Source organism: Protopterus annectens, chromosome 9.part0, assembly GCF_019279795.1.
Source record: "Protopterus annectens isolate FY-2018-M chromosome 9.part0, PAN1.0, whole genome shotgun sequence".
Classification (NCBI taxonomy): domain Eukaryota; kingdom Metazoa; phylum Chordata; order Ceratodontiformes; family Protopteridae; genus Protopterus; species Protopterus annectens.
Genome location: NC_056743.1, coordinates 1,086,619,836 through 1,086,638,707, shown reverse-complemented (window position 1 = coordinate 1,086,638,707; position 18,872 = coordinate 1,086,619,836).

The following is an 18,872-nucleotide window of genomic DNA, read 5'->3' as shown; positions in this document are numbered from 1 at the left end:
TTTAGCTATACCTCCTGTTCTGAATGTGGTGGAAGATGTTTTGCAGAGGCTTCCTGAATCCTGATTCTTTGCCTCCTGCCCCAGTTAAACCGGATAGGTACTATAGGGTGCCTGAAGCTCATAAGTATCTTTTAAGAGTCCTAGGGCAGACCCGAAACTGTCTCTCAGGGGCCTAAAGGTGTGAAGGCTTCTGTTGTTAAAAATCCTGTTCCTCCTGATAAAGAGGCAAGGGCTTTGGATAGATGGGGAAAGAAAGTGTATACTTCTTCCACTTTAGCCATGAGGGCGTTGAATTGTCAGTTTCACATGTTAAAATATCAGAATTATCTCCTTTCACAATTGAAGTCTAAGGTGGATGCTCTGGCAGAAGGTATTGAGTGTAAAGAGTTGCAGGATTTAGTTCATGTGTCTGAACAGGTGGGTAAGCATTCCTTGCAGTGCGGTTTTGATGCTGTGCAGGCCTCCTCGAGGGTGGCTGCCACTGGTTCTGTTCTTCGTAGGCACGCCTGGTTGAGGGATCAGAATTTAGCTGAGCATGTTAAAACAAGGATTTTGGATGCTCCTTTACAGTCTGATGTGTTGTTTGGTTCGCCTGTGGAAGCAGTTTTAAAGAAAATGGAGGACAAGGCTAAGTCTATGCAAACTGTTAAGGATTTTTGCAGGTTCAGCCTCCAAGTTTAGTAGAAATTGGCCTACTAAGGGATGGACATATCCTGCTTATGATTCCCAGTCTAGGGGTAGGTCTAGACGTGGTAGGGGCAGAGCTCAAGGTTCTTTTAGGCCTAGAACAGGAGTTCACCTGCTCAGTCTTCTGGTGAGGGCAAGGGTCAGTCCTTTCGTAAACAGACCCAATGACCTACCTTTTCAGCTGCCAGTACATTCTCGCCTGGCAGCACCTTTGGGAGGAAGGCTGGCTCTTTTCAAAGAAAATTGGGATTTAATTACCCAAGACAGATGGGTTTTGGATATCATTCACCACGGTTACAGGTTTTATTTCCATACCTTGCCTCCTTTCAAAGGCATGCCAGACATTCCTCCTCTACAAAGAAAAGAGGCTCACAAGCAAATTTCTCTGTTGCTCCAAATAGGGGCCATTCAGCCAGTTCCTGTGCCAGAAAGGGGCCTAGGATTTTATTCTCGCCTGTTCCTAGTAATCAAGAAGGGGAACACGTGGAGACCAATTTTGGATTTATCTATCCTCAACACTTATCTGGACATTCCCAAGTTCAAAATGTTGATGTTACAACAGCTTTTACCTCTGCTGGGCAAAGATCACTGGATGGTAACTTTAGATCTCAAGGAAGCTTACCTTCATGTGCCTATCAGACTAAGTTGCAGGAAGTATCTGCGTTTCGAGCTGGCAATTCTCATTATCACTTCTCTGCATTGCCCTTTGCCTTCTCTGCGGCCCTCAGAGTATTCACAAAGGTTCTGGCTCCAGTGATAGCTTACTTCAGGCTAAAAGGAATTCAAATCTATCCTTACTTGGACGACTGCCTGATTCTGGCTCAAGAAAAGGAAGACCTTTACAGCATTTGGACTTTGTGATAGCAGTGCTAAGATGCCTAGGGTATTCTGTGAACGAAATAAAGTCCAGTCTAGTACCCTCTCAAGACATGTGCTTTCTGGGTGTGAGACTGAATACAGCAGCCCAGATGGCCTTTTAACCCCGGACAAACAAAAGAATCTTTCCAGTTACTTCCATCAACTATCTCTTCAGTCCGGGCTGACTGCAAGGACAGTCCTTCAAGCCTTAGGGTTCATGGCATCTTGTATTCTGGTGCTTCCCAATGCCAAACTGCATATGAGGAAGCTGCAATGGTATCTCAAAAATGTATGGACACAGCACTGCCAGGATTTGGACACTGTCATTCAAATAATACCTTGCATTCAAAAGGAATTTTGTGGTGGGCTCAGGAATGTCACCTAAACAAGGGACTCTCTGTGACCCGGCCAGAGGCGAGTCAGATTCTCACGACAGATGCCTCAGACATTGCTTGGGGAGCTCATCTAAATGGAAAGTGGATACAAGACAAGTGGCCTGCCAGACTACAGCATCTACATATCAACATGAAAGAGATGTTAGCAGTCCAGTTTGCATTAATGGCTTTCAAGGAGTTACTTATTCCAGGGCAGGTGTTGATTCTAACAGACAACACAACTGTCATGTGGTACATCAACAAACAAGGGGGAACACATTCTTACCGTTGCAGGCAAGCAATGATTTTATGGGAGACTGCGCTCAGCTTGCAACTAACTCTTCAGGCAAGGTTTCTGCCGGAGCACAGAACTCCTTAGCAGATGTGTTAAGCAGACAAATCATGGATCCCCACAGTGGAAACTGGATCTTCATGTATTTGAAAATTGACAGTGTCATGGGGAACTCCAGACATAGATCTGTTCGCTTCTCCACTAAACCACCAGCTGCCAAAGTTTTGCACAAAGAGGTTTCATCACACAGCTTGGAAAGTGGATGCTCTTTCTTTCAGTTGGAAAAATCTTCATGTGTATGCCTTTCCACCTCTGCCTCTTCTCCCAAAGGTGCTCCTAAAGGTCAGACAAGACAAGCCAAGGATGATTTTAATAGCTCCAGATTGGCCTCGGCAACACTGGTACCCATTACTGAGGAGTCTGGTAAGGAAGCCTCCATGGCCTTTACCTGTGATTCCACACCTGTTGTCTCAGAGGGACAGTCACCTGCTCAATGTCAAGCTTCACTCTCTTCATCTAACAGCCTGGCATATTCTGTTTTGAAACACAGCAGGTCTCAACTTCCTCAACAAGTTTTAAATGTGATTATGGAAGCCAGAAGACCTAGTACAAGGAAAGTGTGCAGAAAAATGGAAGAGATTTTTATTTTGGAGTGCAGCAAACAATTTGGAGATTTCTGAGCCTAATTTGAGTGTGGCTCTTCAATATCTTACTGAGTTATTGGACAAAGGTTTGTCTTTCTCTTCCATTAAGATTCATGCTGCAGCAATTTCAGCTCACTATGATTGTGACCCACCATTGTTTTCGCATCCTTTGTTCAAGCAATTTCTTAGAGGGGCAAAGAATATAAGACCCCACGTAGAGCTCCTACTCCTGCTTGGGATCTCAATTTTGTGTTGGAGAAACTTACTCTACAACCTTTTGAGCCTGCGGCTACTGCTGAATTGAAATACTTGTCATGGAAGACTGCTGTTTTGTTGGCCATTACTTCTGCAAGAAGGGTTTCTGAGGTGCAGGCCCGTATGGCGGTAGAGCCTTTTTTGATTTTTCATAAGGATAGGGTATCATTACGTACTAATCCTTCCTTTATGCCTAAGGTGGTTTCTAGTGTGGCTTTAAACCAAACTATTCATTTGCCTACTTTTTATGCAGATCCCCAAAATAAAGGGGAAAAGATTTTGCACACTTTAGATGTGCACAGACAATTGCGTTATTATTTAAGCAGGACTAAGGATTTTAGGCAGTCTCAGCAGTTGTTTGTTTCTTTTGCTTTGAGTTCTCAGGGCAAGCCTGTGTCAAAACAAACTATTTCTAAGTGGATTGGGTTTTGCATTGCATTTTGTTATTCCCATCATGGCAAGGAGATTCCAGCTGGGATTAGGCCTCATTCCACTAGGGCTACTGCCACTTCAACAGCATTTCTAAGGGGGGTGGCAACTAAGGATATTTTGGAGGCAGCTACTTGGAGTTCAGTGCATACTTTCTCTAAGCATTATCACCTTCCTCTCTACTCTAAATCTAGGGCTGGTTTTGCCACAGCTATTTTGCAAGGCATGTTGTCAGCTCCTGCTTCATTATGATTTGCCAGCCTCCCTTACCTCTGCTTTGGGATTCTACCCAATAGTTAGGACTGCAGCAATGTGGAATGAAGAACATAGTACAGTTTTGTACCTACCATAAATGTAGATGTTCGAGGATCCACATTGCTGCAGTCCAATTTACCCTCCCTCCGTCCCCTCTGTGTTTAGGGGTGGTTGTGTAGGTCAGGTTATACTCTGGTAATTTTGTATATATTGTACATATTTTGGGTGCAGGAATGTTTGGAGTTTTTGGTTTTGGCCTTGTCTTTTTAGGGTCTTCTGACATCTGGGGCAAGAAAAGACTGAGGATATGACGTCGGTCATGCGCATTAGTACCCTGACGTACTGACGTCAGTCTGATGCGCCTTGACCGACGTCAGCCATATACTTTGGTATTCGGGCCGACTGGGACAGCGGACTACCCAATAGTTAGGACTGCAGCAATGTGGATCCTCGAACATCTACATTTATGGTAGGTACAAAACTGTACTTTCTTCGTGCTTCACTGTTGCAGTCATCACAATTGGGTTATCCTGCCAGGGGTAGCCCTCAGTCTGCCCGAATACCAGAGGCTTAGTATTTCTGCGATGGTTGCTGTCACTCCAGGACTGACGTCAGGTTGTCAGTGGTATAAAATCAGGCAGCCGACGCCATTGCATCAGTCTTTCTTGCCGAGGAGCCCGAAGCGGAATCAGCTCGCATGAGTGCCAGTCGGACGCTACCTGAGTTTTCATTTCCAAATTGAAGTTAGTCTTCTAAAGCAAAGTACCTCGTTGGGGATCCTTTTTTCTTGCTCTAACCAATGTCAGAAAAAGTTGTCCCGCCTGTGGAAAGCAAATACCACACAGAGACTTCCATTCTTACTGCATCACCTGTTTAGGTCCAGACCACGACGTCCCTCGCTGTCGCTTTTGTGCTTTGTTCAACGGCAGAACTATATGTTGTCCAGCCCTTATTGTAGCTAAATACTTTCGCTCTCAGTCCCCGTATTCTGATATGGCTTCGGTAAGCCATCCGACTACCAATCTTCTGAAAAAACGTAAGGATAAAGACAGAGACAGACTGCTCAGGTCCAAAACTGCTGACACTTCTGTTAAGCTAGTCGCCAGTTCTCCGGTCCTCAGTGAGGTGCTTTTGCAGCCCATGATGCCCACTTCTGAGGATACGCAGGCCGCTTCCGAGACCCGTTCGGAGTCCGGTATGCAGCGAGACTCTTCTTCGACTAAGGATCCTGTGGATTTCTCTACCTTGGATGGGTCTGGAGCTGCTGAGCAGGCACCGGCTTCCGAGGAAGTTCTTCGCACTCCTGATACTCGACACAAACGAATGACTTATTTTGCGTCTTCAGTTCTTTCCAAAACGACCGAGTTTCTAAGGCCCAGGGTACGAACTACACCTAAAAAAATGACCCAAGCTCGGGCACCTGCTTCCATGCCTCAATCTCAAATGCTTAAAATGGCAGAAGTCCTTATTATGCTTAGTAGGGGAAGCCAGGCTACCCCTTCCAAAAGGAAAAGAGACTTGTCCCCAGTAGTTTTATCTGACCAGGAGTCCGATGAGTCTGAGGTTTCTGAATATGAAGACATGCAACCCCTCTCTGCTTGTGAGGATTCTGATGCAGAGGAATCCATTCCTTTTCCTCTCCTCCCAGGAATTTCTCTTTTGGTGAAACCCTACATACTTTAAGGAAGCATTTCCAGTGGGAATGTCAGGACTATCCTCAGTCAAAAAAGAGACTCAGGGAATTCTTAGATTTACAGCAACACAGACCTTTAGTCATTCCTCCTGTCCTGGATGTTGTGGATGATGTTTTATGGAATCCAGTTTGGCTCCTGACACCCTTCTTCCTGCTCCCAGGAAACCTGACAGGTACTACAGAGTCCCTGTCTGTCATAAATTCCTTTTCAAAAATCCTACTGCTGACCCAGAGGTCATCTCCCAAGGACCTAAAGAATTAAAGCAACCTGTGCAAAGAATTCAACCCCCAAAGACAGGGATTCACAAGCTTTAGACACATGGGGTAAAAAAGTATACACCTCTGCAGCTGTTGCTATTAGAGCACTAAGTGGTCAGTTCCACATGCTGAAATATTAGCACCATACCATGGAACTCCTCAAACAAAAAATATCTTTCTTTCCTGCGTGTGCAGAAAATAAAGAATTACAAGAGCTAATGGATTCTGCAAGCCACGTTACTAAGCACACCTTACAATGTGGCTTTGACACCCGAGAAGCATCCTGCAGGGCAGCAGTCACTGGTTCTGTCCTTAGAAGGCATGCTTGGCTTAAGGAACAGACCTTGCCAGACCATGTCAAATCAAAATTATTGGACGCACCATTGAACAAAGACAATTTGTTTGGCACCAAGGCAGAAGAGGTCTTAAAAAAGATGGAAGAAAAAGCTAAATCTGTGCAGACAGTAAAGACTTCTTACAGGTCCAGCCTCCGAGGTTCAGTAGGCATTGCCCCTCCAAGCACTGGTCCTTTCCAGCCCCCTCTAGGCCAGCTCAGCCAAGACCCAGGGGAAATAGACCCCCCGACAGCAGTCCCAGGGAGTGCAGAGATCTAAGCAATGGAGTTCCTTCTCTTCGAAAACAGGGAGTGCTAAGACACCCCCCCCCCCCATGGTAAGAACTCACAATGACTTTACACCTCCAGCCCTTACCTCTGCCCACCTGCTTGTGCTCCTAGGAGGAAAACTGTCCTTCCATGCAAACAACTGGGCCTCTATTACCAATGACCAATGGGTCCTCAACATAGTGCCCCAGGGATACAAATTTTACTTCCACACTCTGCCAACCCCAAAAGGGTTCCCAGATCTTCCTCCAAACCAGTAGGCAGAGGCCAAAAAGCAAGTCCATTCCCTGCTCTCCATGAGGGCAATACCGCATGCTCCTGCAGACCAGGTAGGCCAAGGTTTCTATTCCAGACTTTTCCTGGTACCCAGAAACAAGGGCACCTGGCACCCAATCCTCGATCTATCCATTCTAAACACCTTTCTGGTGATACCAAAATTCAAAATGCTCACCCTGCAGCAGCTTCTTCCTATGCTTTCCAAGGATGCTTGGCTAGCCACCCGAGACCTAAAAGAGGACTACCTACACATCCCAATCAGGGAATCTTGCAGGAAATATCTACGTTTCAGGGCAGGAGCTATGGACTTTCAGTTCTCTGCGCTTCCCTTTGGCTTATCCACTGCTCCCAGAGTTTTCACAAAATGCCTGGCTCCAGCCATTGCTTTTTGCAGACAAAGAAATATTCAAATTTACCCCTACTTAGACAATTGCCTGATTTAGGCAGACAGTCAGGAAAAGCTGTTACAGCACCTGACCTTTGTAAAGGACCTACTGACCTCTCTGGGGTATACTATAAATGAAAAGAAATCAAAACTAGTTCCCACACAAAAAATTGCATTCCTGGGAGCAAGCCTGGACACAGCATCCCAGATGGCATGCCTTACTCCAGAAAAACAAGCCTACCTGACAGGCTACTTCTCTCAGATAGCCAACAGAACCCAGTTATCCGCAAGGAAAATCCTGCAAGCACTAGGGTTCATGGCCTATTGCATTCTACTCATTCCATATGCCAGACTGCATATGAGGAAACTACAATGGTGCCTAAAAAGCCTTTGGTGTCAACACTCTTAAGACCGGGAAACTATCATACCTATGATACCCTGTCTAAGGAAATATTTTCTTTGGTGGGCAGCAGCATGCAACCACAACAAGGGACTTCCCTTCTCATAACGCCATGCCACTCAGACCCTCAACACAGATGCATCAGGCTATGCCTGGGGTGCACACCTGGATGGCAGGTGCATTTAGGGCTATCGGAGCCCAAATCAAATATATCTGCACATCAACCAAAAAGAAATGCTAGCTGTTCAGCACGCCCTGACAGCTTTCAGACCCCTACTTTCCCCGGGGCCTCTAGTGATCAAAACAGACAACACCACAGTGATGTGGTATAGCAACAAGCAGGGAGGGACTCACTCTTATCCTGTCTGCAGGCTCGCCATGACCGTTTGGCACATGGCCTCAGCCATGCAAATACACCTGCTAACACAATTCCTGCCAGGCTCCCTAAACTCTCTGGCAGACAGCTTAAGCAGAAACCTGCTAGACCCACACGAGTGGCAGCTAGACCACAGAATCAACCTTGTAACCCAGAAATAGGGCACCCTGAAGGTGGACCTCTTTGCCTCCCACTCCAATCATCAGCTAAGCAAATTCTGCAACAAGGAACCTCACAGCAAGGCCTGGAAAGTGCATGATCTATCCTTCCAATGGGTAAACCTCTCAATCTATGCATTTCCCCCTCTACCACTCATTTCAAGGGTACTGCTCAAAATAAGGGAGAAAAAAACAAGGGCAGTCTTGATTGCCCCAGCCTGGCCACACCAGCACTGGTACCCACTGATGCGCAGCCTGTCATCCCTGCCACAGATCCTAACACTCCTACCCCACAAGGATGGAGAATTCATGCATCCACAGTTGCAGACCCTGAACCTGGTAGTCTGGCTTATTCCCTGACCTCTCCTCCAGCTGCCAGCCTAGGCAAACAAGTCCTGGATGTTATACATGAAGCCAGACGCCCCAGCACTAGTAAATCCTATGCTGACAAGTGGAAAAGGTTTTGCACCTGGATCCAGGCTAAGGGAGCTGAAACAGCACAGCCCTCCCTACCTCTCATCCTGGATTACCTAGCAGACCTACTACACAGGGGTGTGTTCTTCTCTTCTATTACAATTCATGCCTCTGCCATCTCTGCTCATTACAGCACAGAGCCACCTATCTTCTCTCACCCTGTCATCAAACAGTTCCTAAGAGAGGCTAACAATTTAAGGCCATCCAGAAGAGCTCCTACCCCAGATTGGGACCTTAACTTTGTGTTGGAAAACCTCACCTTACCCCCCTTTGAGCCTGCAGCTTCAGCAGAGTTAAAATTCCTCTCTTGGAAAACAGCCTTGTTTCTGGACATCACTTCAGCTAGAAGAGTTTCAGAACTGCAAGCACTCTTGGCTGTAGAACCCTTCATCATTATTCATGCTGACAGGGTCTCCCTCAGGACTAATCCATCCTTCATGCCTAAAGTGATGTCCATTGTGGCTCTCAACCAATCCATTCATTTGCCCACCTTTTTCTCTAACCCACAAAACAAAGGGGAAAGGATTCTGCACTCTCTTGATGTGCACAGACAGGTCAGATTCTATCTGGATAGGACTAAATCTTTTAGAAAAACTGACCAATTGCTAGTCAGCTTCACAGCAGGGGCAGAGGGCAATGCCATATCCAAACAATCTCTAAATGGATAGCACACTGCATCTATTTCTGCTACAAACAGCACGGGAAACCGTCCCCAATTTGGGTCAGGATGCATTCCACCAGGACAACCTCCATCTCTGCAGCTTTTCTCAGAGGAGTCCCTACCAGGGATATCCTGGAGGTTGCAATATGGACTTCTGGTCATACCTTCTCCAAGCATTACCACCTGCCTATCTTCTCCAAATCCAGGACAGGCTTTACCACCACTGTCTTGCAGGACATCCTAGCCAGCCCCCAGTCTTCTTGACTGCCTCCCACCCTTTTCTTCAGCTTTTGGAATCAACCCAAGTGTGATGACTGCAACAGTGAAACATGAAGAACATAGTACAGTTCTGTACGCTTATCATAAATGTAGATGTTTGTGTATTCACTGTTGCAGTCCTGATTTCCCACCCTCCAACACCCTTGTCTCTCTCTCTCTTTCTCCCCTCCTCTCTCCTTACAGAGAATTTTTGGTATTTACTTTCTACTGGTGGTGGTCTTCCGCCATAACCTAGCTCCCTATTTGAGGGCTCCTGACAGTTGGGGCAAGAAAAACTGATGTAATGACGTCAGCTGCCTGATTTTATACCACTGACGACCTGACGTCAGTCCTGGAGCAACAGCAACCGATGCAGAAATACTAAGCCTGTGGTATTTGTACTGACTGAGGGCTACCTCTGGCAGGATAACCCTAGTGTGATGACTGCAACAGTGAATACATTCGAACATCTACATTTATGATAAGTGTACACAACTGTACTTTCCATCTCCTTGCTAGAAAAGCAAGATAGAAAGGTAACAGTTATGACTGGCTTTATTGAAAGTAGTAAGTTGTAAAAGAAAGTGCACATAGAGGACCACTATAGCAGGCCCTTCTACTCGCACTCTAGCACTTTGAAGTAAATAGAAAGGGTAAAATGACTTCCCGTTGTGTGTGTCATTCAGTGAGACCTTCAAGGCAGTAAAACCCAGTGCTACAACCAGATAGAATCTACACAAAAAGGGAATTTCCATACCTTACCTTATGAGATGGCAACATCCCAGATTCTTCCAGCAGAGGTAGTACTTTTCCAAGCATGAATGAAGACACATTTCTATATGTTATTTTGAAGATGGAGAGCACAGTGTTTAAGGGTAGATAGAGCCTGTTTAGAGATGCTGATGGAATATGTCAGTACCTTGATGATTCTCACAGAGTACAGGTTCAGAGTACAGTTTCTTAGTTATGAAAATAAAAGTACCAAGCTTTCCTAAGCAGTGTGGTAGCCTGTGGCTCAGATTGTGTGTATGATGAAGGTGAAACACTACAGAGTACAGGCCTACAAAATATCCACTAATGTTTTATGTGTTTACTAACCCATTAGACTGGCTTTAGACACTTTTCATGAGCATTTAACCTTGAAAAAAATGACCGGGATCAAATGGCCTACATGTGTACTTGAAGGTATGACTGTAGCACAGGACTTCTGGAGAGTAGAGGAAGTAGAACAGGGATTTGGCATACAAGTTCAAGTGGTATTTTCTAAAGTGTTTCAAAACCAAGACTAAAACATGTTTGTGTAAAGGGAAAGTAAACAGAAATCTTGAAGCAAGAAAAAAATATATATCCATTATGATAAAATATACTATGCCACAAATGTGGTTGTGCTTTTTACTTTATTAGCACTTTGCTACCTTTTGGGAGGGAAGAATAGACATTAAGCTTTGCTGTTAGATTCATTTGCTACTCTACATAGGTTGGTTGTTTCTGCTGCAAGTCAGCACTCTCTCTTTCCTCTGAGAACTTTAACTCCCAGACTAGTTTCCAGCTGTAAAGACAGACTTAAGAGCCTGAGTTGCAGGTAAAAGTAATCAGTGAATTTCAGAGCCTGAGCAGTAATCTAGTGAACACAAAAATCACTGCGGAATGGGCAAAAGTTGGTATAGTAATTTAAGAAAATGATTTCCTCCGTGAAAAGCTGATCTGCATATGGGAGGTGGGGTTGGCACACTGAATATCACTTGGATGGTGTGACACTGGGTTACAAAACATTACTAGTCAGGTTCCCAAAGGACAATTGAAGAGATTCAGAGCTTGAGTGTAGTAGCCAGTCTGTACAGAGCTGGGGGGGGGGGGGGGGGGTTGGAGATAATTATTTTATTTAAAAAAATAAAAGTAAAGTGATCTTATGTTGGTTCTGTGGTGTAGAAGGATGATGCCATGACTATGCCCAGATGACTTGAGTTTATTGGCTTGGCCATTGGAGGAGCTTACTGGGGGATGGATAGTCTTGTGAAAATCAGCAGCCAGTCCGAGCAGAAGGGAATATGATTTTAGAATGCTGCTCTTGAAATAAAGAAGCAGAAGCTAGTGAATGCTGGAAAGCTGTAAGGCCAGGTATGTGGGCTTGGTACTTTCAAGTCATTAATGATAACCTTCATTGAGTGTATAAGTGGTAGCAGACATACTTGGAGAGGGTATTGTAAACACTCACTATAACATGATTACCTGCATCAGTCACCAGGGGTGGGGTTAGGACCAGGGATAATACCCTCACCAGGTCGCCAAGGTAGATGGCTTCTTATAGTAGTAGTATGGTTTGGTGGCTTTCCGGCCTCGGAACATTAAGCTTCTGTCCTTAAATGCAGATGTCCCTGGACAAGAGGTGATTAAGCTTGACAATGCCATTAGTATGAAAGTCCCAAAAGGTGAAGCAGAACTTTGCATGGGAGCATCAGTAGATGAGTGGGGCTTGGAAGGAACCAAGCATCTGTCATGGCTGCCTGGATGATGGTGCTGTAATCCCAGTTATCCTATTTGACTGAAGAAGGGAGGTACCTCGAGGCAAATTTCCTTTTGAAGAGAGGTAGATCCCCTGTGGAATGGTGTGGTACAGTTCAGAACGGTAGCCTGGATGTTGGCTTGACAGTAGTCACTACAGGTGAAAGTGAAATAAAGTGATTTTTGAGTCTGTGTGCCTGTCTGTTAATGGATAGTAGGTTTGATCACTCCAGTGAGACACATGGGGACAGTGGAGCAGAAGTCTTTTTTTTTTTCTTGCAGAAGTACTGAAATTGTTAACCCCCAATAAGTTGTATTGTAATTTGCCAGAAGCTTTTTTAACGGCTCTTACTGTAGTTGCCAGTTCTTATTCTGAATGAAATAGAAGTGCAGTGCAGGAAACAGAAATTGAAATCAAAACTGTGAACATACTGCAGCTAAACGTTCTCTGCCAGATGCTGCTTTTTCCCTCTTCTCCTGAGTACCCATAGAAGCTGAATTAATCAGGTAGGTATGGAACATAGCATTACTGTCTTAGGATATGACAGTGTTGATTTTTTTACCAGGTGACATTTCTTTCAGAAAATTAGCCTGTGGGAGTACTGTTTGCTGGAAAGAGATGATTCATTTATTATGTGAACTCAGGAGAGTGAGTGTAGGGCTGTATGCATTGTTATAGCACAGCTTGTAAATCAGAAATCATTTGTAGTGGACCAGGAGTCCCTTTTGACTGTATCACTCTTCATGGTTGCCTTAACCAAAGTTAACATGTACTGTGTGTTTTTACAGACAGTGTACTGAAAATAGTTCTGGTAGTATTTTAATAAATACTTCCGTTCTGCAGCAAACCAAGAACAGCGATTAAGAGGCATGTTTCATATCAATGTGCTGTTTAGTACTCATCACTCCCATGTATTTTGAAACAGAAGAGCATCTGAACAGCAGCAGGGCTAAATTCTGATAATGTCTATTGCACTTGGAAATTTGAAAGTTGTTAAAGGAGTCTGCAGCAGTCCTGAGTTTCATGTAACTAGAACCTCATGTGGAGGGTGCAGATGGACTTGTTTCATCAGGCCACCATTGTGTCCCATCAGCAGTGATTATAAAAAATATCAAGTGCCTCCTGTGACAAAATGGTATAATTGCAGAACTTTCGGAAGAGAATACCATCTTGTGAGTGTAAATCAGGTGCCTCTTCCAGAAAGCCGTGAAGTCAGTGCTGACAGATGGTTAAACATTAACAGAATACTATATCTGTAGATGTTGAGTATATCTTTTCCATTGGGTACTTTATTTGGACCGTTCATTTCCCCAGTGGCTAGTTTACCACACCTCTCAACTGTATAGATTTTTACAGAATGTCCAGATTTTTGCCTCATATTTTTGGCCCATTTCTAATAAAATTGTGTTTTTCTGTCAAATTATTGGTGAATCATTAAGGACTGAATTCAGAAAGTAATGGCATACATTTACTTTTCAGACTTCATATCCTTCAGAATGTTAATGCTAATACAAAACTTGTTATTCTATCACCTTTCTAAGTTTGTAAGAGCAGTATTTAAAAATTGTCCCTATTTTGGGGCCTTTGTCCCACTTTTATTTATAGCTTTGTCCAGATTTCTTGCTTTAAGAGGTTGAGAGGTATGAAATCCACCTATAGCTTGAATTTGTGCAAGTTAGCATCAGCTTTATCATTTTCTATCCTTATAGTTAGTGTTTTCTTAAGGTGAAACTTAGTGTGAGTTGGGTTCAAAAAGGGTAACCATTGAGGTTAGGTGCTCTGCTAACCCTGATGTAGGAGCACCATAGGACATGTACCAGAGGATATGGACATTCAACATTTTTAAAAGAGCTGCAACAGGGCATTAGAACCAAGTACCAAAGTGTTTCACCTATGCAGAGGGTCATCTTGAAGATCACCTGATGCAGTAACTACCGCCTATCTGTTCATTACAACACAAGCTAGTAAGACAGGTTTTTTCCCTTTTGATAGTTTTGTTTTTCACATTAGTGCAGGAACACAGTGTATAGCAATTTTGGTTTATATTTTCATATTTTTGCATGGGGACTTGTTTGTGTAGGTGTGAGCAGTAAAAATATACAATGCTGATCATCTACATAAGTTAACATGAAAAAGCAATAAAAATATAGAGAAAAGCTGATTTTAATAACTATAGACAGTATCAGCTGTATCTATGGAAATTCGCCTTTTAAAACAGCAAAAGGCAAATGTGTCACGGCACACTGCTGATTTGATGCTGAACTTCACAATCGCCACCCCACCACCACACACACACACACACCTTTTCCATAGCTAAGTAATGTTTGTTTTGCTGACCTCTGAACCCTTTCTTTTTGTAAAATTTAAAACTTCCAGTGTTTCCTTATCCTTCCACACTTCCTGTTGCTCTTATTTCAAGCAAAATATTTTCAAAGTAGGACTTGTTGCTTTGCTATAATTGTTTCTCCAGATAAAGTTGTCTAACAGGTGGGAACCATGTATGTTCCATTCATCTACTTTATACTTCCTGTTTTCCCTAGACTTGTGGCCATCAACAGGATTGAAGTTTATTCCAGTAAGTGGGCCGTCTAACTTTGAAATGTTTTATTGTATGGTGGATGTCATTCAGTGCATGTTTTACTGTGTGGTGGATGTAATTCATATCAATAATCTTTCTGAGGCACTTAAACACTGTCCACTGATGTAATAATATAGTGCTGGTGGAAGGAACATGCAGTCGCTGCTGGAAGAAAAATCTCAGCATCTATTTGTAGAAAAAAAAAATGAGACAACCAGTTTTGGAAAAAAAAATCCATAAGTATCATAGTCTCATCTTTATTTATTGCCAATTTTTGTTCCCCAGTTTTACTTTCGTTTAATAGAGAGACATCGATTTGTGCCATTCATTCAGGGCAGTCCACTATCACAGGGTCCCTTAGCAGTTTTCAAGTATGGACAGCTTGTAATACAGATACTGTGTCAACCAAAGATGGCTCAAACAAATACTGTCATAAAACAGAAAAAGCCATCCTGAGCAAGTAACTGATCCCATACGACTGTGCTAAATCCTGTACAAATGCCAGTAGTATCCAGTGAACAGGAGTTCAAAAAATCCAAGAAAAAGGTAGAAATAAAAACTATTTATTAACTAATATAAAACAAAAGGTTAAGCACTTTTGTCTCAAACTATGAGAGACTTCATCAGAACAAATACCATTAGTAACTAGATCCTTTATATAACAATCTGTTACTTATTAAGGTATGGAAGCACTTAAAGGTACAGGACATAAAAAGCATATAACAATTCTGAGTAAATTAAATCAAGCATAAAAAATATTAATGCATCCTATAGTCAGAATAAAGCATAAAATCAGTTCTGTTATAGAAAAACATTTGTAAAAGGAACATATATTTTATTGAATGTAATATTTATAAAGGTTTCCAAAGAAACGAAACAAAAAATCCCACTTAGAAATAAATCCTGGGCAAAGTGGAGAGCTAACAAAAATACTTCTGAGCAACTGTTTAAGCAACTGAGAAATAGTACAAAAAAGGCAATACTATCCGACAAAAAAAACTACTACTATAAACTACAATAAAACCACAAAAATAACCTCCAGAAGTTTTGGTCTAGTATAAATAAACTCCTTTCCCCAGGGCACTCTCAGACGCCAGCCCCACTTCCAGCAGACCCAAACACCCCCCAGCAAACAGCCAATGCCTTTAATTCCTTCTTTACAGAAACCATACAAACACTAGCAAGCCAACTTACTCCAGACAGCTCAAACCTTGCCAATTCCAAACCTAGTACTCTACCTGCTTTCTCAATACAACCAGTCTCTACCACTCTTATCTTCAAACTCATCCAAAAACTTAAGCCCTGTACCCCTTCTGCTGACCAGCTACCTTCTGAATACCTCCAAAAAGCAGCCAAAGTAATTTATTATCCTATATCCATCCTCATAAATAGAACCATTAAGGAAGGGAATGTTCCTAACATCTGGAAAATCTCCCATATCATTCCTCTTCACAAAGGCGGAAACTCAAACGACTACTCTATCGGCCAATAGCACTTTTATCTCCCTTAGCTAAAATTATGGAAAAATGTGTTCATCATCAACTGTTAAACCATTTAACTCAAAATAGCATGATAGCTAAATGCCGACATGGTTTTAGGCCATCCCATAGTACCACGACAGCCCTGCTATCCTTTACAGATGTTATAAATAGAAATCGCAATAACAACAACCTCTCATCTGCTCTCTTTATTGACCTCTCCAAAGCTTTCGACATGGTTAACCATGCCCTTCTTATCAACATTCTTGAATCTTTCGCCCTCGACTCTTTAGCAATTAAATGGTTCAGGTCCTACCTAACCAATAGACAACAAGCAGTTGTTTGGGCAGATAATATATCATCTCTTCTACCTGTCACCCTGGGAGTCCCTCAGGGCTCTATTCTAGGTCCACTTCTCTTCTCTCTTTATTAATGACCTGCATGTAACAATCCCAAATGCCACCTGCATTCAATATGCAGACGATTCAACATTAATCTGTTCAGCAAGCTCACCATCTGCACTACATTCCCTGACACAGAAAGTATTCAATTCAGTTGAAACTTGGTTCACTAAACGTTGTCTCCTTCTTAATGCTAAGAAAACCAAGCTCCTTCTTTTTACACCAACCAATAAGTCCACCCCAATAGATTTATCTATCACTTCCAATAATGATACTATCATACACCCTGACTGCACAACCAAGTTGTTAGGAATTACTATTGATAACAGCCTCACATTTGATAATCACATAAATAACACCATTAAAACTATCAACAAGAAAATTGGTTCCTTATATCGAATCAAATCCTTCTCAACTCCAACAGCTAAAACCCAAATTGCACACTCCCATTTAATTTCTACTCTTCTTTATGCCTCTCCCATATACACTAACCTCAAAAAGAATAACCTTGTCAAACTAGAGCATGCCTATAACAACATCGCCAGATTTGCCACAGGTAATCCTTTTCATACCCACCACTGCCTAAACCTCATGCAGCTGGGCTGGCTAGAAATTCAAAACCTTCTAAAAATCTCCCAACTAACCATGGCCCACAAGATATTTTATCAACCTAATAGAACTCCTATACTATCCAATCTCATAATCCCCTATAAAAACCTAGATATACTACGCTCCTCTAACAAGCTTCTAGCTAGCATAACCAAAACTAACAATTTGGCTGGAAACTCCTTGTTTTCTAACACTGTGGGAAAAGACTGGAACCTACTTCCCAAAGAACTAACATCACTCTCTTCTTTGCCTCTCTTTAAACAAAAGCTCAAAACACACTTTAAAATACACTGGTTATGCCCATGCAGTAAACCAGACTAACCCTTCCTTGCCTGTGTTCATATTTGTCTATACCATACTAAGTTTTTTTTTTTTTGTTTTTTTCCTCTTTATTTCTCTTATGAGGAACCGAACTGGTGATCATAATGATACATACTGGTCGACAAAAAAAAAAAAAAAAAAAAAGATGCATACTTTATTTCTACTATGTTTATGTACTATGTAACAATTCTCATTCCTTCATTGTTTCATTGTTTGTATTTCATGTTTTTACTGTGTGGAGCTTTTCTCCCCGGGCCTCTACTGAAAATGGAAATATATCCAGCTAGACCAGCCCGGTCAACAAATGTAAAATAAATAAAATAAATAAATTAAGGGCATGTTTTTTGAGAAGGGGAATTATAGTATAGTTGTCATTCATACCTGGGGGGTACCATGGCATTTAGTTTTAACTGCCAGTGTAATTCCCTGATCTCCAGACCTAATTCCCACCAACCTCCTTTTAGGTTGTCAATTACAATGTCCAAAATCCCAAATTTGAACCTAATACTTTTGCAGACTAAACTGTGCTTGTAAAGGGCATTATTTGTGTTAGCTTTATTAATGGCATATAGATGTTCATAAATGCGCTTTAAGGCTACATTCTGTTTTCCCTATATAGAAAAAAACGTGGTACACAAGGCGAGGTAAACAACTGCCCTTTTTCAACATAATTTTGAAAGGTACATGTTCCAAAACAGTAGTCTGGTCTTCCATAATAAATGGACACTGTCGATATGCCCCACATTTTGTTGTCCCTTTCTTTGATATCTGATGGTATAAAAACTTATGTTCAAAAAGCCATTTTAAATTCTTTCCTGTCATATAAACACAACTGGGGGCTTATCCAATATTCACACAAAGTAACACAGGCTGAAATCTACTGATCCAAACACGAAAATTTATTTAAAACATAAAACGAAGTAAGAGCTTTCATCTGGTATATATAACCAGACTTCTTCAGACAACTAAAAACTGCATGCAAAGCAATTTATATACATCAGAGTTACAATTGATCACACTGGTGATCAATTGTGAATCTGATGTATATAAATTGCTTTGCATGCAGTTTTTAGTTGTCTGAAGAAGTCTGGTTATATATACCAGACGAAAGCGCTTACTTTGTTTTATGTTTTAAATAAATGTTCATGTTTGGATCAGTGGATTTTAGCCTATGTTACTTTGTGTGAAGGTTGGTTTTCGTTTGTGTTTGGCTTAGCCAGTATATTTAAAAATGTCATTGTTACTTTTAAAAATAGTCCAGTTTTTTCTTACTATATGTTTCACTTCCTGACTACCCGTACCATAGGGTAGTACCATACTAGTTGACAAAATCCAAATATGTAGTGCAGTGCGAATAACAGAAGACCAGGAACCAAATGGAAAATGCACCAAACAAGCCTGTATACGAACTCCATTTATTGCATCTGATTCTGATGATGTCTTCTATGTGAAAGACGAAAGCGCTTTATCTTGGTGTGTTTTTACTGCAATAAACGGAGTTCATATACAGGCTTGTTTGGTGCATTTTCCATTTGGTTCGTAGTACCATACTACTTTGAAAATTTAGATTATTATTTTTTTGTACCTTATGTGTAACTATGATGCTGTTATTTAAAAGGGGTTTGTA